The sequence below is a fragment of the Mobula hypostoma genome, chromosome 7, assembly GCF_963921235.1.
Source record: "Mobula hypostoma chromosome 7, sMobHyp1.1, whole genome shotgun sequence".
Classification (NCBI taxonomy): Eukaryota; Metazoa; Chordata; class Chondrichthyes; order Myliobatiformes; family Myliobatidae; genus Mobula; species Mobula hypostoma.
In genome coordinates, this window is record NC_086103.1 from 150,060,619 (window position 1) to 150,084,857 (window position 24,239).

Genomic DNA, 24,239 nt, shown 5'->3' on the forward strand with positions numbered 1-24,239 from the left:
TTAAAAAACTTCGAAAAACATGTCCTAAAGGATGAATCACTCATATTAAAGTAAGATTGCAACATCTCTTTTTAAAGTATTTGACAGATTACTGAATCATTATAGTAATTAAGTACAATTTGTCAAGATAACAGTAGATCAATTAGTACAGACAGCAATTTAGTTTCTGCAACAACTTCCATTACTCTACCAATACTGCTGCTTGTCCCCTGTGGTGTTCTTTGTCATTTTGCATTTTTGAAGAACTTCTGAGTACTGCTTTGAGATTTTTGAGCCTATTTGGTAGTGATCTCCAGTTATCTGAGATTCTACAATGTAATCAGAAATATATTGAGCACAATGTAATCAGAAATATATTCTTCCTCCTTCTGGTTCTGAAGTCCTCTGGGATCCCTAAATGTGGATTTATGTTTATATTCTATCTTTCACATCTCTTCGAGTATGGTCCAGACGTGTTTTACAGCCAAAGAAGTACTCTCAGTAAAATTAGGGATTTATTTTTTAAACATGTGATTCCATTTTGGCAGCTTTAAAATATTCCATATGAAGATAGGTGGAGGGGCAATTAGTGTTGAGGAAGCAGGAAGTCTACAGAAAGACCTGGGCAGATTGGGGAATGGGCAAAAAAGTGGTAAATGAAATATGGTGTAGGGAAGTGCACGGTAGAAGGAACAAAGGCATAGACTATTTTCTAGATGAGGAGAAAATTCAAAAATCGGAGGCACAAAGGGACTTGTGTTTCCTTGTGCACGATTCCATAGAGGTTCACGTGCAGGTTGAGTCGATGGTATGGAAGGCAAAGGCAATGTTAGCATTCATTTTGAAAAGACTAGAATATAAGAGCAAGGATATAATGTTGAGGTTTTATAAGGCATTGATCAGACCACACTTGGAGCATTTTGAGTAATTTTGGGCCCTTATCTTAAAAAAGGTGTTGGTATTGGAGAGGGTCCAAAGGATGATCACGAAAATTATTCTGGGAATGAAAGGGTTAACGTATGAGGAGCATTTGATGGCCCTGGACCAGTACTCGCTGGTGTTTAGTATAATGAGGGGGATCTCACTGAAATCTATGGGATAGAGAGCTTGTGGGGATGACATTTCCTAGAGTGGAGGAGTTCAGGACCAGAGGGCACAGCCTCAGACTAGAGGACATCCATTTAGAACGAAGATGAATTTCTTTAGCCAGAGGGTAGTGAACCTGTGGAATCCATTGCCACAGGCAGCTGTGGAAGCCAAGTCATTGAGTATACTTAAAGCGAAGGTGGATAAGTTCTTGATTAGTCGAGGTGTCAAAGAGTACGGGGAGAAGCAGAAAAATGTGGTCAAAAGAGATAATAAATCACAAATAATGGAATGGCAGAGCAGGCCGGATGGGCCGAATGGCCAAATAATATCCCTATATCTTATGGTTTTATGGTCAACTCTGCCAACTGTGAAATGCTGCTGTACGTGTTTCAGGATTGTGCCTTTTCACGGTGTTGCAAAGCCCTGTAACAAATCCAGACCACTCCTTGTGGCCCCTAGGTGCAGAGAATGCAGCGTCAGGGTATCGGTAAGAGTGTGCATGGATGGACAGTGAGTGGAGATTTTGGTTGGTGTAGCTGGGAGGACAAGGCAAGTGTGTCAATGTTCAGAATGTATTTATGCATCTGTATGTGAGAGTGAGAGATTCGCCCTGACCCTGTTGAATGACTCTCATCGTAAATTAACAAGGCTGAAAAGCACCAATCTATTGTGGCTTCACGCACTTATGTGTGCACACTATGGAAGGTTTAGTTACTATCTTGCTCATATATTGTTATGAGTATATTGATGATGGAAAGGAAATATTAATTAAGAACAGTAGCATTTAAGAGGTAATCTTCTAGTTGCTGATCTGGAGGATTGAAGTGTGCAGCAAGCCAGAGAGTTTATGAGAACATTTTTACATTCACATTTCATGAATTTTGAAATTTGGTCACTCATCTTCTTAGTGACTACTTCAAATCACATTTTAACTCAGCAAGGCTTGATGTCATTTTGTACCCTCACATAGCAGTAGCTGGCGACAGTTCACTCCTCGTTGTTTTCTCCTCCATTAGGGTATCACTCTAAGTTTCTGCTATTTGTGTGTTGGGCTGGTACTTGCTTCAATAATACAAGTATTGTATTATTGAACTAAATGAAGATGTGAACTATACTGTATTATGGGCCTTCCTTTAAAAAATAAGAATCTTATTTTTCATACTCATCCAGAAAATTTCCATTTCCACAACATTGCCCACATTGCCCCAACATTTCCCTCTAAAATAATTGAAAATAATTAATTGCTAAAAGGAATATCAAAGATACTTATCACACAAACAAATAAATTACAATGTTGGAATAACAGGCTTTCTTCCACTGACAATTTCTGGCCATTTCTCCAGTAAACGTTCTTGCATTATACAGTATAATTCTAATAGCAGTATAGCCACTAGATTGGCAATGATTGTTAACAATCGATATTATATATGACACAGATGTGACATTTCTTGAGTAAGGAAAACAAAAAAGGTACATAGACATTGAGAATAATTGTACAATGTCTGTGTGCTTTGCATTGCAACAGAAACTTCTGGTTATTTGGGTTGATGATCTGTGTTCCCAAATCTAAATGGTTGTGATTCTCCAAGAGATTGTTGTCAAGCTATGATATTCTCACTCTACAAGGTTAATCATGCACACTCCAGTACCTCCATATGTGTGTTAGTTAAGCAAATCTTTATGTATTTGCCTTTTACTCTTCCTATGACACCCTTTACTTTGACATTGGTGCTCTCCTCTGCCATGACTCTATATATCTGTGCTGTGTGTTGAGGTACCACTACCTTCTGGCATTTATGAGACTATCATTCCATTGCGTCTGCTCCATCATTTGATCATGGCTGGTGCATTTCCCATTCTCCTACCTTCTCCCCATAACCTTTCATGCCCTGACTATCAAGAACCTATCAACCTCTGTATTAAATACACCCAGTGATCTAGGCTCTACAGCTGCCTTTGGTAATGAATTCCATAGATTCACCACTCTCTGGCTAACAAAATTTTTCCTCATCTCCATTCTAAACAGACATCCCACTATTCAGAGTCTCTGTCCTCTGGTCTTACATTTCCCCACGATAGGAAACATCGACTCCACTTCCACTCTATCTAGGCTTTTCAGCATTTGATAGGTTTCAATGAGATTTCCTATCATTCTTCTAAATTCCAATTAGTACAGGCCCAGAGCCATCAAATGCTCCTAATATAATAAACCGTTCATCCCTTCTCCAAGCAACATACATCAAAGTTGCTGGTGAACGCAGCAGGCCAAGCAGCATCTATAGGAAGAGGTGCAGTCGACGTTTCAGGCCGAGACCCTTCGTCAGGACTAACTGAAGGAAGAGTGAGTAAGGGATTTGAAAGTTGGAGGGGGAGGGGGAGATCCAAAATGATAGGAGAAGACAGGAGGGGGAGGGGTAGAGCCGAGAGCTGGACAGGTGATAGGCAAAAGGGGATACGAGAGGATCATGGGACAGGAGGTCCGGGAAGAAAGACAAGGGGGGGGTGACCCAGAGGATGGGCAAGAGGTATATTCAGAGGGACAGAGGGAGAAAAAGGAGAGTGAGAGAAAGAATGTGTGCATAAAAATGAGTAACAGATGGGGTACGAGGGAGAGGTGGGGCCTTAGCGGAAGTTAGAGAAGTCGATGTTCATGCCATCAGGTTGGAGGCTACCCAGACGGAATATAAGGTGTTGTTCCTCCAACCTGAGTGTGGCTTCATCTCCACAGTAGAGGAGGCCGTGGACAGACATGTCAGAATGGGAATGGGATGTGGAATTAAAATGTGTGGCCACTGGGAGATCCTGCTTTCTCTGGCGGACAGAGCGTAGATGTTCAGCAAAGCGGTCTCCCAGTCTGCGTCGGGTCTCACCAATATATAAAAGGCCACATCGGGAGCACCAGACGCAGTATATCACCCCAGTCGACTCACAGGTGAAGTGATGCCTCACCTGTAAGGACTGTTTGGGGCCCTGAATGGTGGTAAGGGAGGAAGTGTAAGGGCATGTGTAGCACTTGTTCCGCTTACACGGATAAGTGCCAGGAGGGAGATCAGTGGGGGTGGGGAGGGATGGGGGGGACGAATGGACAAGGGAGTTGTGTAGGGAGCGATCCCTGCGGAATGCAGAGAGAGGGGGGGAGGGAAAGATGTGCTTAGTGGTGAGATCCCGTTGGAGGTGGCGGAAGTTACGGAGAATAATATGTTGGACCCGAAGGCTGGTGGGGTGGTAGGTGAGGACCAGGGGAACCCTATTCCTAGTGGGGTGGTGGGAGGATGGAGTGAGAGCAGATGTATGTGAAATGGGGGAGATACATTTAAGAGCAGAATTGATAGTGGAGGAAGGGAAGCCCCTTTCTTTAAAAAATGAAGACATCTCCCTCGTCCTAGAATGAAAAGCTTCATCCTGAGAGCAGATGCGGCGGAGACGGAGGAATTGCGAGAAGGGGATGGCGTTTTTGCAAGAGACAGGGTGAGAAGAGGAATAGTCCAGATAGCTGTGAAAGTCGGTAGGCTTATAGTAGACATCAGTGGATAAGCTGTCTCCAGAGACAGAGACAGAAAGATCTAGAAAGGGGAGGGAGGTGTCGGAAATGGACCAGGTAAACTTGAGGGCAGGGTGAAAGTTGGAGGCAAAGTTAATAAAGTCAACGAGTTCTGCATGCGTGCAGGAAGCAGTGCCAATGCAGTCGTCGATGTAGCAAAGGAAAAGTGGGGGACAGATACCAGAATAGGCACGGAACATAGATTGTTCCACAAACCCAACAAAAAGGCAGGCATAGCTAGGACCCATACGGGTGCCCATAGCTACACGTTTAGTTTGGAGGAAATGGGAGGAGCCAAAGGAGAAATTATTAAGAGTAAGGACTAATTCCGCTAGACAGAGCAGAGTGGTGGTAGAGGGGAACTGATTAGGTCTGGAATCCAAAAAGAAGCGTAGAGCTTTGAGACCTTCCTGATGGGGGATGGAAGTATATAAGGACTGGACATCCATGGTGAAAATAAAGCGGCGGGGGCCAGGGAACTTAAAATCATCGAAAAGTTTAAGAGCATGATAAGTGTCACGAACATAGGTCGGAAGGGATTGAACAAGGTGTGATAAAACAGTGTCGAGGTATGCAGAAATGAGTTCGGTGGGGCAGGAGCAAGCTGAGACAATAGGTCGGCCAGGACAGGCAGGTTTGTGGATCTTGGGTAGGAGGTAGAAACGGGAAGTGCGGGGTGTGGGAACTATAAGGTTGGTAGCAGTGGATGGGAGATCCCCTGAGCGGATAAAGTCAGTGATGGTGTGGGAGACAATGGCCTGGTGCTCCTTAGTGGGGTCACGATCGAGGGGTAAATAAGAGGAGGTATCCGCGAGTTGTCGCTGTGCCTCGGCAAGGTAGAGGTCAGTACGCCAGACTACAGCAGCACCCCCCTTATCGGCGGGTTTAATAATAAGGTTAGGATTAGTGCGGAGGGAGTGGAGAGCAGAGCGTTCCGAAGGAGTGAGGTTGGAATGGGGACAAGGTGCGGTGAACTCGAGACAGTTGATGTCCCGTCGGCAGTTAGCAATAAAAAGATCCAGAGCAGGCAGAAGACCAGAGCGGGGTGTCCATGAAGAAGAGAAGGGTTGAAGACGGGAGAAGGGGTCATCGGTGGGGGTGGAAGAGTCCTTGCCGAAGAAGTAGGCTCGGAGACGGAGACGGCGGAAGGAAAGTTCCGCATCATGGCGAACACGGAACTCGCTGAGGTGTGGGCGAAGGGGGACAAACGTGAGGCCCTTACTGAGAACAGAGCGTTCTGCCTCCGACAGTTGAAGGTCGGAGGGGATGGTAAAGACCCGGCACGGATGAGAGCTGGGATCAGAGGGGGGAGGGGGGAGGCTGGGGGTGTCAGTGGAGAGGGGAGGGTTGGGGTGAGAGGAAGATGGAGCCTTTGAGGGCCCAGGAGCTGACGGTGGGATCTGAGGAAGACGGGGCTGCGGAGTGGTGGTGGGGGAAGGGGAGACGGGAGTCACAACAGCAGCACATTCTCCAATGTCAGTGCATCATTTATTAGGCAAGGGGCCCAAAAGTGCTCATAATATTCCAAGTAAGGCCTCAGCATTACATGCTTGTTTTTGTATTCCAGTCCTCTTGAAATGAATGCTAACATTACATTTGCCTTCCTTACTACCAATTCAACTTGCAAGTTACCTTTAGGGATATCTGCACGAGGACTCTCAAGTCCCTATGGACCTCAGATCTTTGAATTTTCTGCCTGTTTTGAAAATAGTCTTTGCTTGTATTTCTTCCATCGAAGTGCATGACTATACACTTCCCAACACTGTATTCAATCTGCCAATTCTTTGCCCATTCTCCTAATCTATCTGAACCCTTCTGCAGCCTCCCTGCTTTCTCAACACTGCCTGCCCCTCCATCTACCTTTGTATCATCTGCAAACTTGGCCACAAAGCAATCAATTCCATCATCCAAATCATTTGCATACAGCGTAAAATGAGGTGGTCCCAACACTAACCCCTTTGGAACACCACTAGTCACTGGCAGCCAATCAGAAAAGATTCCCTTTTTTCCCACCCTTTGCCTTCTGCCAATCAGCCAATGCTCTATCCATGCTAATGGAATTTTATCTTGTTGTAAGCAGCTTCACGTGTGGCACCTTGTCAAAGGTCTTCTAAAAATCCAAGTATACAACATCCAACAATTCCCCTTTGTCTATCTTGTTTGTTATTGCCTCAAAGAATATTTGCAATTTTTCATTCCCTCAGAACCATTCCAAAATTAGTGATTCTTGAAAGTGCAAAACTTCTGCCTTCACAATCTCTTCAGCTACCTCTTTCTTAAGCCTGGCGTGTACACCATCTTTTCCAGGTGACTTATCTACATTCAGACCTTTCTGCTTCCCGAACTCCTTCTCCCTAGTAATAGCAACTTCACTTCTACCCCTGCCACTTTTGAACATCCGGCATACTGCTAGTGCCTTCCCTACTGAAGACTGATGCAAAATACTTATCTTGGTCATCCGCCATTTCCTTGTTCCCCATTATGAACTCTCTTGCATCATTTTCCAACATCTAATATCTACTCTCGCCTCTCTTTTACTCTTCATCTACCTGAAAAAAAAAGCCCCTTCGGTATCCCCTTGATATTATTGGCTAGTTTACCTTCATATTTCATCTTTTCTCTCTTTATGTCCTTTTAGTTGCCTTCTGTTGGTTTTTAAAAATCTTCCCCATCCTCTAACTTCCCACTACCTTTTGCTCTATCATATGCCCACTTTTTTGCTCTCTGTAATCCCCTTTACTCCACTGATACATTTGACTATAGCTTCTCCTTCTTAAATTGCAGGGTGAATTCTATCATGTTATGATCACTAAGTATTCCTTACCTTAAGCTCTCTAATCAAATCCAGTTTATTACCAACACCTAATCCGAAATAACTGAATCCCAGGTCGACTCACCCACAAGCTGCTCTAAAGAGCTATCTCGTAGCCATTCTACAAATTCTTTTGCCATCCAAAGTCAGCACCATTCTGATTTTCCCAATCAACCTGCATAATGAAGTCCCCCATGACTATTGTAACATTGCTTTTTTGACATACGTTTTCTATTTCCTGTTGTAATTTGTAGCCCACATCCTGGCTACTATTCAGAGGCCATCAGGGTGTTTTCACCCTTCAAGTCCCCTAACACTACCCACATTAATTCTACATCTTCCCATTCTGCATCACCTCTTTCTCAGGATTTGTTTTTGTTTTTTTTACCAAGAGAGCCATGCCCCAAACTGTGCCTACCTGCATGTCATTCTGATATAATGTGTATCCTTGGATATTAAACTCCCAACTATAATCTTCTTTCAGCCATGACTCACTAATGCCTGTAACTTCATACCTGTCAATCTCTAGTTGAGCTACGAGATCATCCACTTTATTCCACATTCCATATATTTTCAAATATAACACCTTCAGTCCTATATTCATCACCCTTTTCGATTTTGTGTCCCTGTTACACTCAACTCACCTCAATGACTGCAATTTTGCCCTATCATCTGCCTGTCCTTCCTGACAGTGTCTCTACATACTGATTCTGCCTGTATATGAACTGCCCCATCACTCAGTTTCCCAACCTCTGGCCAGGTTAGTTTAAACCCTCCCCAACAATTCTAGAAAACTTCCCTGCAGGGCTATTGTTTCCCCTCAGGTTTAGGTGTAACCCAACCCTTTCATACCGGTCATGCCTTCACCAGAAGAGATCTCAATAACCCAGAAATCTGAAACCCTAACCCCTGCACCAGTTCCTCAGCCACACATACACCTGTCAAGTCATCCTATTCTTACCCTCACTGGCACGTGGCACAGGCAGTAATCCAGAGATTACTATCCTGGAAGCCCTGCTTTTCAGTTTTCTACCTAGCTCCCTAAAATTGCTCTTCAGGACCTCCTCCCTTTTCCTACATATGTCATTGGTGCCAATATGTACCAAGATTTCTGGCTGTTCACCCTCCCCCTTTAGAATGCTGTGGACACGATCTGAGATGTTCCCGACCCTAGCACCTGTGAGGTAACATACCATCCAGGTGTCTCTATTGCGTCCAGAGAATCTCGTGTCTACTCATAAATATGGAGTCCCCTATCACGACTGCAGTCTTCTTCTGCCAGCTTCCCTTCTGAGCCTCAGCGCTGACAGTGCCAGAGAGCCAGTTGCTATGGTTCCCCTGGTAACCTTCCCCATACATGTATCCAAATTGGTATATATTATTGAGGGGAATGGCCACTGGGGTACTCTGCACTGGCTTACTGTTTTCTTTCCCTCTCCTAACAGTCGCGTAATGACCTACCTTCTGCAACTTAGTGGTGACTACCTTCCTGTAGCTCCTATCTATCACCTCCTCACTTTCCTGTATGAGCTGAAGGTCATCGAGCTGCAGCTCCAGTTTCTTAACATTGTGTCTGAAGAGCTGCAGCATGGGGGAAACTGGTGCAGGTGTGAGTTCATGTGAGTCTCATCATCACTCTCTCCCCTATTGTTAAGAGTGGCATGCCATTACATCATTTGTCCCTCCTGCTTCTTTTTGGCCACCACCTGTTGCCTTTCCCTATCCTATATTTCTGGTTCAAGCAGCAGTTCAGATGTTGAGATAAGCATTCTAGCTCCTCCAATCACAAGCCTCTCTTCAGGATTTATTTCACCCTTTGAATTGGAAATATGGCGAAAAGCTTTTCAAACGTTCTTGCCTTTCCAAAACCCTGGAAAGTGACTGAAATACCAATCCCCTGAGAATCTTACAATGTGGTCTGTTGTAAATTATAGCTGATTGTCCATGACCAGCATCTCAGGGATATTACATCAATTTGTCGATGATCGTCAAGGAATGGGTGCCTTCAAAGATGTTTCTCTAGAAATTTGGAACATTATCACCAGAAACATCTTAACATTGGGATATAATATATCAGACTTCTGTCCAGACTCTATCTGAGATGTGTTGAGAGTGAAATATTCCCTTTGACCTGTTGTTTTGTGGAGTTCTACACTTCTTGCATTGCAGACATGTCAGGGCACTCTATTAGAGAAGAAAGAGTTGTCAAAATATGCCATTGCCCTTCCATTCAGAGAGAGAGAGTACCTGTCTAATGGTATGTCACATTGTATTTCCATAGTCCATTATCATTTATGAAGATCAATTCCTGAGAATTAGATCTCCATGAGTAAACAAAGGTCTTCATTTCCAACACTTTATCATCAACAAAGCCTTCTCCTTAGAGAGCGAACATTCAGTCAAATATCATACAGTAAGTAATGGTTGTATTATCAGCTCTACATGCAATCTCTGATCTTGTCATGGTCCGGTCCATGAAGTCCGCATTCCGGTTCATAGTCCGGTCTGTGGACATGACACTCCGGGTCTTCCGGCTGTCCCCTGTTTCAGTTGGGCTTAATCATAGGCACCTGATGCTCGTCTTGGGGCTGGGAATATAAGTGACCCTGGGATCATGTGTGGGTGCTGGTTTTTTCTGGTCAGTATTCCCTTGGAGCTACCTGCTGGTGGAAGGCTAGAGCAGTCCTTTGTGATCTCTAGGCCTGGTTGGAGGACCACTGCTTCATGGAGCCTTGTGGTCTCTAGTTGGAGCAGTCATTGGGGTATGAATGCAGCTGTTTCTGGGGCCAGCTGAGAGGCTGCCACTCTGAGCTGGATATGGATTTGGCTGTTTCTGTAGCTAGCCAAGGTTGCTGGCTGCCCCAAGAGTTGGAGCCACCCTGGATTGAGCTCCCTTCCTGTCCTTGCCTCTGTGGGGTAAGTCAGGTTGTCCTTGCTATTACCCTGTGGTTGGACCTGTCCTTGCCTCTGTGGGGTAAGTCAGGCTGTCCTTGCTATTACCCTGTGGTTGGACCTGTCCTTTCCTGTCCTTGCCTCTGTGGGGTAAGTCAGGCTGTCTTTACTGTTACCCTGAGGCTGGACTGTTCCCTTCCCCTCTCCATCTGAATCCCTGACAGTTTCCTTGGCAGTTTACCTTGGCAGTCATCCTGGCCCTGCATCCTAGTAAGCACCCTGGCCTGGCCCTGTGTCCTAGGAATGATCCTGGCCCTGTGCTCTGAGGAGGAGTCCTGGATCTGTACTCAAGGGCCTAACTGAGTGGAGCCTCGAAGAACCTGAGCCATGTCTAGTCCTGTAGTCATATCATGTCCTTGCCTAGTTCTGGGGTCTGAGCCTGAGTCAAGACCCAGGTTCTGGGTCCTTGTCCAGTCTCTGGCTCAGAGTCCAAACCCAGGCTCCTAGTTCCCATTTCCTTGTCCTGGCCCTGCTTTCCTAGCCAAAGTCCTGGCCCAAGTCTGTATTCCTGTCCCAGCTCCTAGTCTGTGTCCAGTCCTGTCCCTAACTCTAGTCCAGTCTAGTTCCCAGTACTTCAGTGTCTGTGTTGTGCATTTGTGTCTGCTCCCAATGCTTCCTTATGACATCTCTTTTCTTCATTTGGAGTACTATGATGGTCTCTCAGGTGCAAGCATGCTAAATGTTAGTATGAAAGGAGTAATGTCTCATCCCCTGACCTGTAAAGATAACTGATTCTGTGAAGATATTAACTGTAGAGAGACTCAATTGATAGAATTGTTAGTTTAATGTTAGCATTTATAAAATCAACGGAGAAATGATAGTCACATTATCATCTTATTGGCTACCACATTAATAAATTGATCATGGCCACACATCTATTGAGTTATTTGATTTCAATTCTGTTAAAACTTCAAAATTAACTAAAATATGCAGTAGAATGAGATGAGTTCTATGAGGAAGGATTAACTGTCTGGAGTTTTATCAGTCATGGGAGGTGTGATGGGCCTAGGCTGATGAGAATCCAGTTTAATTACTTTGGAGGAACCAATATAGCCCAATAATATAACATCTTATAATTATGAATTATCACCAGATGCTTAGCACTGAGATTCCCTAAAAAAAAAAGCAAGGAAACTGAATGATTTTGCAATCTTAAACACTTGGCTCATATTTGTATGGCCCATATCTCTGAAAGGTTTTCTTGAGCTAAAGACTACTCTCAGATACTAACCAATGGCTTCTGTGAAAATATAGACCATTACCCATGAGAGGGCTGGAAACAGGAATGCCACACATTTTAACTAGAATCCCTGAGATATAACAGTGTCCCTGACAATGTGTTCAGATAGGAACCCCCACCATCACCCACCCCACCCCACCCCAGTTCAATGCCACTTCATATCCTGATCATCAAGTGGTACATACTGTGGTGGCAATTGATTCACCTTCCCATCATTCCCTTCTTCCATCTTTCATCGGCATTTCCTGCTGCCCTTGCCTCTTCCTGTGCTCGGTGCTGTTCTTGTTTGCTGAACTGTGCAGTTAGCATCAGAAGAGAACAAACTGAAGACTTTCTGCTGTGATTGTGAATATGGAGGGTATTCTCTGAAAGATAAAGGTAACAACATCTCATTTTTGGGAGACATTTCAATAATTGTTTCTAATATCCATATGCTGCTATGATTTCACATTAGAAGAGCATTCAGCTGCAGTGGGCTGGAACACTCGGGGAGGAAGGGACAGCTTTTACTCTTTTATATTATCGTTGAGAGTGGGTGAGGCTCCTGAAAGATGAAAGGCAGCTGTGATTGGCTTAGTGCAAGCCCCACAGTGCATTGAATTGACCATGAAGAAATTGGGATCAACTTCGACCTGAAATGTAGAGAGAGGATGGTGTTGTGATTCATGTGGAATTTTCAGTTCTTATTTGATGTAACACTATTTTAAATTTTAGTCATGTTTGGGCTGCTGCAAAATGCTAATTTCAATGGCATGGATACCCTAAGTCTGTATCTTTATGACAATAAACTTGAACTTGAATGTACTTGATGGGAAGTCTGAGGCACTGCACAACTGTAATCTATGATAGCTAGAACCTTGGAGAAACCAGGAGTGCTGGGCAAATCTATGCATCCATTCAGTAACCTGTTCTTGGCTGAAGGAGGAATAGGGGAGTTATTTCCAGAGCAATGAACATTAGTAAGGATATAATGAACACTGCCAATGATGTTGGACTTCAGTGCAATCTAGATGATATCTGTTGTGTTTTTAATATTTCAATAATATTGTAAGTATATTGTTTGATTAAGCATTCATTGTTTATATGATTAATTATGGTTATGTACAAAGTATGTGAGGGCATACAGCAACATGCCACCATGTTATATGTGGGTGCCTCGCTTAAAGTAAAAACAAAGTTAGACTTGTATTCTTGGCTCCCTTATTTTCTTTTCAAATAGTTTTTATGTCGTGGAGTTACAAAACATAACAGTGGCGACGTGGCATCTTAAAAATAAACCCGATTATGATTGCATACCTGTTGAAGTGCTGCAAGACAGTTGAGTTTTAAAAAAGCACAGTGAGACGTTGGAGTTTTTAAATTTAAAAAAAAAAGCAGTGCAGCATGAGCCTCTGGAAAGGAGAGTGAAAAGAACATAATTATGTTTAAAAAGGCAAAAAATTAAGGAGGAGCTTAGGAGAACGATGGCACCTAATGGCGACTCCTTTACTTGCATCTTCAGAAACAGCTTCATTTCTATCTTTAATATCTTTATTTTTCCCTTTCAAGGTTCTTTTGCAGACCCTGACATGAGTTACACACTGACTTTGGTTCTTTGTGGGAATGGGACCTGCTCTCAGGGCCTCACGATTGGCCAGTATTTGATACGCCAAGGACGCAGCCTAGAAGAGTAGTGCACCTTCAGGGTTCTGGGATTTTCTGGCTCTGGAGGCTGGCAGACTTGAGGTCAGTAATGCCGCAGGAGACTGGTGCGTCGTGGGAGATGGAAGATTGAAAGCAGCAGGCTGGCTGTGTGACCAGAGACCAGAAGAAGCGACGCAACAGACTGTTAACATCGTAAATCAGTGAGTTGTTTGTTATGTCTCCCCTCTCACAGTGAAACGGGGATACCTCTTCTCCCTTATTATGGAGAGAGAGCATCTGGTATGTCAAATTACCGGGTGAATGATTAGTCTTTAGGGTACTGCACATCTGTGTCTTTATTGATGCTTTGCTGCATGCTTGAGTGCTCGGTGGGGGGGTGCAGATGATTTTTTTTTGCTGCTGCTTATGCGTGGGTGGGGGGAGCTGTGAGGGGGACTTTGGGGTTCTAGCATTTAACTGTCATTCATTCTTTGGGGCACTCTTTTCATTGTTGCAAAGGAAAAGAATTTCATGATGTATATTGTATACATTTCTGACATTAAATACCTTTGAAACTTTGAAAATTGGACAAATTCATGGATTCATAAACAGTACTGGGTGATAATCATAAATTTTAAAAATGTGGAAATGTCTGACTACATGGGAAAGATGGACGTTCGATTGCTCAACGGATAATTGGCTCGTGTATACTTAGCTGATCGAGCAGTATTTTAAAACCAATGAGAACAGTATCAATTTTGCTGAGTGCATTGAATTTAAAGACATGTAGTTTGCTTAGTCTAACTACTCCAATCAAAGTGTCCGAAATGAGCTTTGCTGATTTGTTAACGTAATGCAGAAACATTTAGAAACAAAAGCATTGTTGATTACAGCATAATTTAGGCTTCATAAGTGGAATGAAAAGGAAGGAAGTCAATTTCAGCATATGTGGTTGAATTGAAGAGATTGAGCATTCTCGGTTTAATGATGCACTGAGAAATCATTTAGTTGGCGGAATCTTACAAGAAAGCATTCAAAAATGGCTCATAGCTGGTACAATTTACATTTAAAAGAGCAACTGAAATAGCTGAATCAATGGAAACAGTAGACAGATGCAACTGAGTTGCAGTCAGGAATTAAAGTGAGTGTGAACAAACTTCCAGCATCTAGAGGGAGGCCTGCCTGCCCAAATAAATTATGTTAGCATTGTGGCAGGGGCTCACATGTTCAAAGATTCAAGATTCAAAGTGCATTTATTATCAAAGAATGTATAAATTATACCAACTAAAGATTTGTTTGTTCACTGGTAGCCACAAAGCAAGAAACACGAAAGAATCCTATTATAGAAAAATAAATGAAAATAAAAGTCTGACACCCGATGCGCAAGAAAGAGAAAAAAACACAAATCATGCTCTTTGTATGTGTCCTACTTTGTTGCAATTTCAGCAAGTTTTCCCTTTAACTTTTCATTGGTTTGGTATGTGACTAAATCCTACTGAAAACATCATTAAAATACCTTTTCTGAGATAAGTTCTGTTAAATTATCACCACAAGCACTGAAGGGGCGAGTGGGAAAATAGGCTCTAATACCACTGGGGCCAAAGCTGAGTTCAGTCGGGTGTCAGTGGGATCTGAGTCACTAGAAGGTATGAGTGATAGATGGGGGGAGTAGGGAGGCATTCCCTAGTAGACAGGAATGGTCACAAGGAGTGGCTGGGGCTGAAGATGAGATGAAGCCTCAGAGTCAGGAACCCCCAGAAAGGTTGGCATATGATGCACCTAAGAAACAGTGTTGAATCCATCCCAATAGTGAGATATGTTGCTTCTATTTACAAATGGATTGATGGTCCTGAAATTATAAAATTCATTTGAGTACTGTTATTAATAATGGTTTAATACACTCCAGAGTCCTGAGGACATGATTATTATTGGTGGAGGAATAATGTCCTGGTTAAGATTTCTACTACTATGCTGTGAAGTATTCTTGTTTTAATATTTTTGTGCAAAAGCAGTATATCCTGTTAGCAAGAGTGTTTTGGCTTTGGATAAAGATAAGGAGCCATTTTGTCTAACTTAGGATTGTTGGGTCAGCCAGTTGGGTTTGTTTTGGTATGTGTTGTAACTTTATGAACAGTTGGATGCAATGGATGATTCGGGAGAGCTGGGTGGGATCAGATTTCTAAAGAACATTTGTCTGGTTTGGGGTCTTTTGTCGGGAGGTACAGAGAGAAGAGTACCAGGGAAGAAGCCTGGAAGATCCCACCCGAAGGGGAGACTCTGTTACAAGGAATGCTTTGAGACGAAGGATTCCAAGAAGGTAGATTTTACCTGTGGTTGATGATGGGAATTTAGCGCTGTGAGTAAAGTGATACACCCAACTACTACAGAAACAAGCTCCAATGTTTATGTGCACATTTAGCCTGGTTTAACTGTAAAGGACCTTTTATTTTTCTTTGTTAACTATTTGAAGCTGAAAAGTTAGTAAATATACTTTATGATGTACGATCTGTCATTTCTTGGTGATGGATAATTGTGTATGGAGCAGTCGTTACACAGCATTAACTACAATCTATGTTCCTTAACTGGAACATCCTAACTTTTCTGTTTGGCAAAGTCCAAATTATACCAACTCTAGACGTGTAACTTACAGGAGGTGGCCTTCTCACTATTTAGTCACATGGTCATCAGCAGAGCTAGCTAACGAGCCAAGTTTGTATACGGGCTTGGTGAGAGGGTTGCATTTATATAATTCAGTTTGATTATATGCACAAAGTACAAGTATGTGATTGGCATACATAATTATGTCACCGAGTTGTATGCAGGCAGCTCGATTAAAGTAAAAACGCAGTTACACTTGCATTCTCGGCTCCCTTGTTTTCCTTTCAATTAGATTTATATATGTTTCAGAGTTGCAAAACAATAGTATAATTTGGTGCACATCTGGCATTGAAACCTGTTGTCCCTTCAAGCACAATTCACACTGGAAAATACCTGATTGATGCAAAATATCCTAGAATTAATCATTAGCACATTGCACTCTGGGAGAAGTCCATTTTCATTTGTACAGCTTGATTGAATTAAAGGCAAACTTGTTTTTGCTGAAATTGCATTCATAGTGGGTATGACAGTACTGCCAAAATAATGTTGTGGACTGGAGTATTCCTGGCTAATTATGCATAAATACGGCAGCACTTCAGGTGAGAATTTAATGTGGATATCTAAAAACTGAGGTGTTCAGCTATTTCATTCTTTACTTCACAAAAACAGCAATTTCCCTGATGAATAAACCTATCACAGATATCTTGTCATTTTAACACATACTGCAATAACCAATCATTCCCATTGGATATTAATTTTTACAATAAGGAGTTTCATTTCTTCAATTATTCCTTCACCAGGAGTTTAATAAAGGAACAGATGCTTAAAAAGTAATTTAAACTTTTAATATGCATTTGCTCTTTCTTAATCTGCTCTTTCTTTCTCCCTTTTATGCTGTTACAATTCCCTTAATTACAATCACCAGGAGAGATCTGTATTGCATTGGAATATGCTGTATAAGCCATGATTAGACACCCAACCATTAAAATTGAAATAAGTGAACCCATTTCATAATATGAATTGCATATTCAAATGAAAGATTTAATAAATCAGCATTTTAAACAGTATTCATATAACTGAATTAAAATAGCTTTCAGGGTTCACTGTCGGGACATTTAAGTATTCTAGTTTGCCTGCAGTATTCTTTGATTGTATTAACTTCTTTAAAACTACACCTAGCAATGCCTGTATTCAAGAAGAGTTCAAAGTTTGAAGTAAATTTCTTATCAAAGTATGAATATGTCACCATATACTTCCTTGTGATTCATTTTCTTGCAGGCATTTACAGGAAAGTAATAAATCCAATAAAATTAATTTAAAACTATACATAAACATGACAATCAATGTGCAAAAGAAGACAAAATAGTGCAAATTAGTGCAGATTTTCCAAGATGGTGCACTCAGACACAGCAACCACTTTACCTCGGGGTGTAATAGCTTGTCCGTGTCCTGTACATCTTAGTTATGATTGGAAAATGCTGCTGGCTGTTAAATATACTGTGCACAGCAATTCCACCATGCCAGTAAACTGCTGGACTAGAGAGGAGCTCCACAGTTTGACTTATTGTGCACGCCATTGTCTGTTACAGACCTCCATGATCGACATCATAGGAAGAGGTCTGCAAGGAAACAAAGGCGAAAACGTGCTGGAATCCGGGAAAAGCTTGCGTCAAATCCCTTCAGGCCGGCTCTCCCCTCATTCTTACTGGCAACCGCACGTTTGCTTGAACATGAACTGGACTACCCGTGCCTGAGACCGAACCAGTGAGAGAAAAACATTTGCACACTCATTCTCACAAAATCTTGACTTCATGTATCCATACCAGATGAGCCCATCCAGCTGGCGGGTTTCAGCATGTTTCCAGCTGACAGGAATCCAGCGGTCTCAGGCAAGACCCATGATCTTTGTGTTTGCATAGATACGAACTGGTGTATGGACACTTTAGCAGTGGCATCCCACTGTTCACCCATGATTGAGTTCATGTTAGTGAAGTGCAGCCTGTTTTATATACCGAGGGATTTCACTACAATTGTGTTGGCAGCAGTATATAACCCTGCCCCCCCCACCCCCCACCCCCCACACACTCTGCTAATGCTGGCAATGTACTGTGTGAGCTCCAATTCAGCATCAGTGACTTTCAAACCAAGCACCCTAAAGGTGTCTTCATTATTGCTAGCAATTTTAACCATGCAAACCTAAAAACAGTCCTGCGTAAATTCCACCAGCATGTTGATTTTGCTACCAGAGGTGAAAATACTCTCGACCTGGTTTACACTAACATACTAGGTACCTATAAAGCAGTTTCCCAGCCCCACATTGGACTCTCAGGTTGCTTATCTGTAATGTTAATTCCAGCATACAAACCAGTGATCAAACAGGTCAAAACATTTCTAGAGATGGTAAAACTCTGCCTGAGAGTGTAATCTTTGCACTGCAGGACGGTTTTGATAATACAAACTGGAGAATATTCATGGAGGCTGCTACCTACAGCGACCATGTTAACATCGAGGATATGTGGATTCTGTGACCAGCTACACAGAAGCGTGCTGACGATGTTACCATCGCGAAACACATCTGGGTGAGGGCAGATCAGAAGTCATGGCTCACTGCAGAGGTCTGTGCATGGCTGAGGGATTGTGTGCTGCCTTTAGATCAGATGTGACAGCTCTCAGGGAAACAACTGTGATTTCCTGCTCCATCAGGAAGGTGAAATGGGAGCATTCTCAGAGAAATTTATACCAGAGACACGAGACGCATGTGGTAGGGAACCCAGAGGATTACAGACTGCAAGTCAACCCTGCGCATCAGTGACCAGGATGCTTCACTCCCTGAGAGGCTGAATGATTTCCACGCCTAGTTTGATGTGTAGAACTAAGTGCTGGTGAGGAAGGCACCCCTCCCCTCAGGGGAGCAGACACTCTGCCTGGCTGAAGCTGAGGTGAGGAAGACCCTGGCCAGAGTCAATCCACACAAACTACTGGCCTGATAATACACCAGGTTGGGTTCTGAAAGGCTGCACAGCCCAGCAGATGGAGGTTCTGACAGATATATTCAACATCTCTCTGGAACAATAATTGTCCCCTCGGTTTTCAGGGTGAAACATTCATTCCAGTGCCAAAGAAGATGATAGTAACCTGCCTAAATGATTATTGTCTGATGACGTTAACATCAACTATTATGAAATGCTTTGAGCAGCTGGTCATGGAGTCATTCTCCTGGCTACACTGGGGCCTTCCTAGTTCACTTATCACTCAAATCGATCCACTAATGATGCAATAAACTCTGCCCTCCTCTCTGTCCTGTCCCTCCTGGAAAATGGGGTCTCCTATGCCAGACTGCTGTTTATAGACGTCAGTCCAGCGTTCATGAGACTGGAAACTGTCCTCGCTGGGTCTCAACACCTCCCTCTACAATTGAATGCTAGACTTCTTAACAGTAAGGTCATAGTCTGTCTGTGTGGGCAGCAACATCTCTAGTCGCATTGCACTCTATCCTCCATAGATAGAGTTAAGTGCACCAAGTTCCTGGGAGTTTACTTCATGAATGACCTCACCTGTTCCCTTAATATCACCTCCTGAACAAGAAGGCACAGCAAGCTCCACTTCCTAAGAAGACTGAGGCAAGTAAAACTCTCCACTCACCCCCAGCAATCTCCATTTCATCTTCATCTGGTCTGGGAGAGGTTGAACAATGGAACAGAAGTCCCTACAAAGGGCTGTGAGAACAGCTGAGAGGATCATAGGGGCTTCCCTATCATCCATTGGGGACATTTATTAGGAGCACTGCAAATTCAGGGCCCTTAGTATTATTAAGGATCCCACCCATCCATCAAGCATCCTCTTTGACTTTCTACCATCAGGCAGGAGACTACAATGCATAAGAACAAGAACGGTCAGAATGAGAAACAGTTTCTTCCCCCAAGCCATTAGGTTTCTGAACTCCGTGCTGCATTGTATTTGAAATGTCACTGGTTAATCTGTTCTGTACCTTAACGATATTTGATAGTAATGCAGTTTAGTTTGTTACTTATTTGTGATTCATCTGTAGATTTTATCCTTTCCTCCATTAGTTTTCGAGTGTTATGTGTACTACTGTGCTTTACACCATGGTTTGGAGAAATGTTGTCTTGTTTCTACATACACTGTATGGTTATATACGTTGTATACATGCATATAGTTAAAAGACATAAACTTGACATGAAATTTAAAAACTACATAAGTAAATAAATAATACTGAGAACATGAGTTATAGAGTCCTGAAAAGGGAGTCCATTGGTTGTGGAATGAGTTCAGAGTTGACATGAGGAAAGTTATCCATGCTGGTTCAGGAGCTTGATAGTTGAAGGGTAATAACTATTTCTGAACAGAGTAGTGTGGGACCTAAGACTCCTTTACTTCCTGCCCGATCATAGTAGCGAGAAGAGAGCATAGCTTGGATAGTGGGGGTCCTTGATGATGGATGTCGCTTTCTTGCAGTAGTGCTCCTTGTAGATGTGCTCAATGGTGGTGAGGGCTTTGTGATTGGCTGGGCTATACCACTATATTTGCAGACATTTCCATACCAGGCCACGATGCAATCAGTCAGGATACTCTCCTGCACGTCGATAGAAGCGTGTCAAAGTTTTAGATGATGTGCTGAATCTATGCAAATTACTAAGATAGTACCAGGTGCCCACTTTATGATAGCACTTACATGCTGGTCCCAGACAAATCTATGATCCAGTTGCAAAGGCAGAAATTGAGGCCTAGATCTTGGAGCTTAATAATTAGTTCTGAAGTGATGATAGTGTTGAATGTGAAGCTCTAATTCATGAAGAACATCCTAATATATGGATCTTCATTGTCCAGATGTCCAAGAGTTGAGTGAAGAGCCAATGAAATGTCATCTGCTGTGGACCTGTTGTGACATTGGGTAAAATGGAGTAGATCCAAGTCTCCTTAGGCAGGAGTTAAGATGCTTTATGAGCAAGTTCTCAGAGCACTTAATCACAGTGGATGTAAGTGCCTCTGGACAATAATCTTTGAAGTAGAATACATTTTAATGGACCTTTATAATAATTGTTTACCAAAACATTCTGGCATAAGTACAACTTATGAAAGTATGGAGAAAGATTCCTTCTTAATCAAAATTCATTCCGCCCTTTTATGGAACAGCAAGGTTCAATGCATTGGAGATAAAATTCACAACTCTGTGATAAGTATCCTCCTTCTCTTTCTCAATGAAATGGGGCAAAAGCAAATACTAATTCTCTTGAAAATAAAAATATTAACTACAGAATTTCTTGTGTTTATGATTTGCTGCTCCACTGCACAGACTCTCGTGTTTATAAACTAGTGAACCAGTGTTGTATTATATAATGTTTTCTAATGAAAGATATTTAGAGTCATAGAGCCATAGAGAACTTCAGCACAGAAACAGGCCCTTTGGCCATTGAGTCCATGCCAAATCTCATTGCCCTGCACCTGGACCATAGCCCTCTATATCCCTACTATCCACGTACCTATCCAAACCTCTCTTAAACATTGAAATTGAGCTCTCATACACCACTTGAGCTGGCAGCATGTTCCACACTCTCACGACCCTCTGAGTGAATTTGTTTCCCCTCATGTTCCCCTGAAACTTCTCACCTTTCACCCTTAACTCATGACCTCTGGTTATAGTCCCAATCAACCTCAGTGGGGAAAAAAAAATCTGCTTGCATTTATTCTCTATACCCCTCATAATTTTGTATACTTCTATCAAATCTCCTCTCAGTCTTCTGCATTCTAAATAATACAGTCCCAAGCTATTCAATCTTTCCTTATAACTCAGGTCCTCCAGACCCAGCAACAACCTTGAAAATTTTCTATACATTCTTACAACCTTGTTTATATGTTTCCTGCAGGTGGTGACCAAATCTTCAAATTAGGCGTCACCAACATCTTGTGCAACTTCATCCCAACTTCTGTACTCAATACGTTGATTTATGAAGGCCAATGTACCAAAAGCTTTCTTTATAACCCTATCTACCTGTGACACTACTATCAATGAATTATCGACCTGTGTTATCAGATCCCTTTGTTCTACCACCCTCCTCAGTGTCCTACCGTTCACTGTGTAAGAACTACCCTGGTTGGTCCTACCAAAGTGCAAAACCTTGCGCTTGATTTCCATTAAATTCTATCTGCTGCTTTCCAGCTAATGTAGATCCCTCTGCAAGCCATGATAGCCTTCATCACTGCCCACTACACCCCCAATCTTGGTGTCATCCACAAATTTGCTGATCCAGTTAGTGACATTACCATTCAGATCAATGATACAGATGACAAACAGTAAAGGAACCAGCACCGATCCCTGTGGCACACCAGTAGTCACTGGCCTCTGGTCAGAGAGACAAACAGAGTGGCCTGATGAAGGGTATCCAGACATTCCTTGAAAAGAGCATCCCGAGAAAGGGTCTCAGCCCAAAACTTTGACTGTTTACTCTTATCCATAGATGCTGCTGGCCTACTGAGTTCCTCCAGCATTTTGTATGTGCTCCATAAAGTTGGAGCAGCTTTGGCTCACTTCTATAGATTCTGTATCCATCTCCCAAATATATACAGACGCAAAGACTGATTTTAAGATTCCCCCCTCATCTGTTTTGTCTCCACTCATGGATTACCATTCTGGTCTTCCAGAGGACTAATTTTGACCCTTGCAATCTGCAGATTCCCTTAAGATTCACCTTGTCTGCTAGAGCAAGTTCATGCTGCCTTTTAGCCTTCTGCTTTCTTGTGTTCTCTTGCATTTCTTGCACTCCATAAGCTCCTCATTTGTTCCTTCCTGTCTACACCTGCTAGGCACCTCCTTTCTCCTCTTAACCAGGGCCTCAATCGCTATTGAAAACCAAGGTTTTCTATACTTAGCTTTACCTTTTATTCTGACAGGCACATACAATCTTTGTACTCTCAAAATTTCATTTTTGAAGGCCTCTTAATTTCCAAGTACACTTTTGCCAGAAAACAGCTTGTTCCATTCCACACTTGCCAGATCCTTTCTGATACAATCAAAATTGGCCTTTCCCCAATTTAGAATCTCAACCCACGGACAAGAACTATCTTTTTTCATATTTATTTTGAAACTAAAGATATTGTGGTCAGTGGATGCAAAGTTTTCCCCTACACAAAATTCCGTCACCTGCTCTGTCTCATTTGCCTATAGCAGATTCTGTATCACACTCTCTCATTGGGACTTCTACATGCCGATGAAGGAAACTTTCCTGAACACATTTGACAAACTCAATCCTATAAGACCATAAGATATAGGAGCAGAATTAGGTCACTTGGCCCAGTGAGTCTGTTCCGCCATTTCATCATGGCTGAACGATTTTTGCTCTCAGCCCCAATTTCCTGCCTTCCCCCTGTATTCCTTCATGCCCTGACCAATCAAGAATCTATTAACCTTGTCTTAAATATACATAAATACCTGGCCTCCACAGCTACCTATGGCAATGAATTCCACAGATTCACCACTCTCTGGCTAAAGAAATTCCTCCTCATCTCCATTCTAAAAGGATGCCCCTTTATTCTGAGGCTGTGTCCTCTTGCCTTAGACTCTCCCACTATAGGAAATATCCTCTTCTTACCTCTCGTTCTAGTGAATATGTGTCCAGAGTACTTCAAATGACAAGCCATTCAATCCTGGAATCATTTTTGTGAACCTGCTTCAAAACCTCTCCAGTTTCAATAGATCCCTTCTAAGATAAAGGGCCAAAACTGCTCACACTACTCCAAGTAAGGCCTCACTGGTGCTTTATAAAGTCTCAAGTTATATCCATGCTTTTATGTTCTAGTCCTCTTGAAATGAATGCTAATATTGCATTTGTCTTCCTCACTACAAACTCAATCTGTAGATTTGTCAGGCAAGATTTGCCCTTGAGGAAACCATGCTGACTATGGTTTATTTTACCATGTGCCCTTAAGTAACCCAAAACCACATCCTTAACATTCAACTCCAACATCTTCCCAGCCACTGAGGTCAGACTAACTGGTCTATAATTTCTTTTCTTCTGCCTCTCTCCCTTCTTGAAGAGTGGAGTGGTATTTGCAATTTTCCAGTCTTCCAGAATCTAGCGATTCTTGAAAGATCATTACTAATGCCTCCACAATCTCTTCAACCACCTCTTTCAGAACCCTAGGCTGTCCACTATCTGGTCCAGGTGACTTATCTACCTTCATAGCTTTCAGTTTGCCAAGATCCTTCTCCCTAGTAATGGCACCTTCACACAAACACAATGACCCCTGACACCTGGAACTTCCAGCATGCTGCTAGTGTCTTCCACAGTGGAGATTGTTACAAAATACTTATTCAGTTCATCTGCCGTTTATTGGTCCCCCATTACTTCCTCTCCAGCATCATTTTCCAAAGGTCCAATATTCACTCT

The 24,239-nt window shown here is 42.6% G+C and overlaps 1 long non-coding RNA gene across 3 annotated transcripts in view; it reads right to left on the minus strand.

Annotated features, from left to right (window-relative positions):
• Positions 1–24,239, minus strand: part of LOC134349655 (uncharacterized) — a 102,968-nt gene that overhangs the window by 63,802 nt on the left and 14,927 nt on the right. For all 3 annotated transcript variants that reach the window (XR_010018739.1, XR_010018737.1, XR_010018738.1), the window contains exon 2: positions 11,799–11,978. This is a non-coding gene — a long non-coding RNA (uncharacterized LOC134349655). The remainder of the gene's footprint in view (positions 1–11,798; positions 11,979–24,239) is intronic.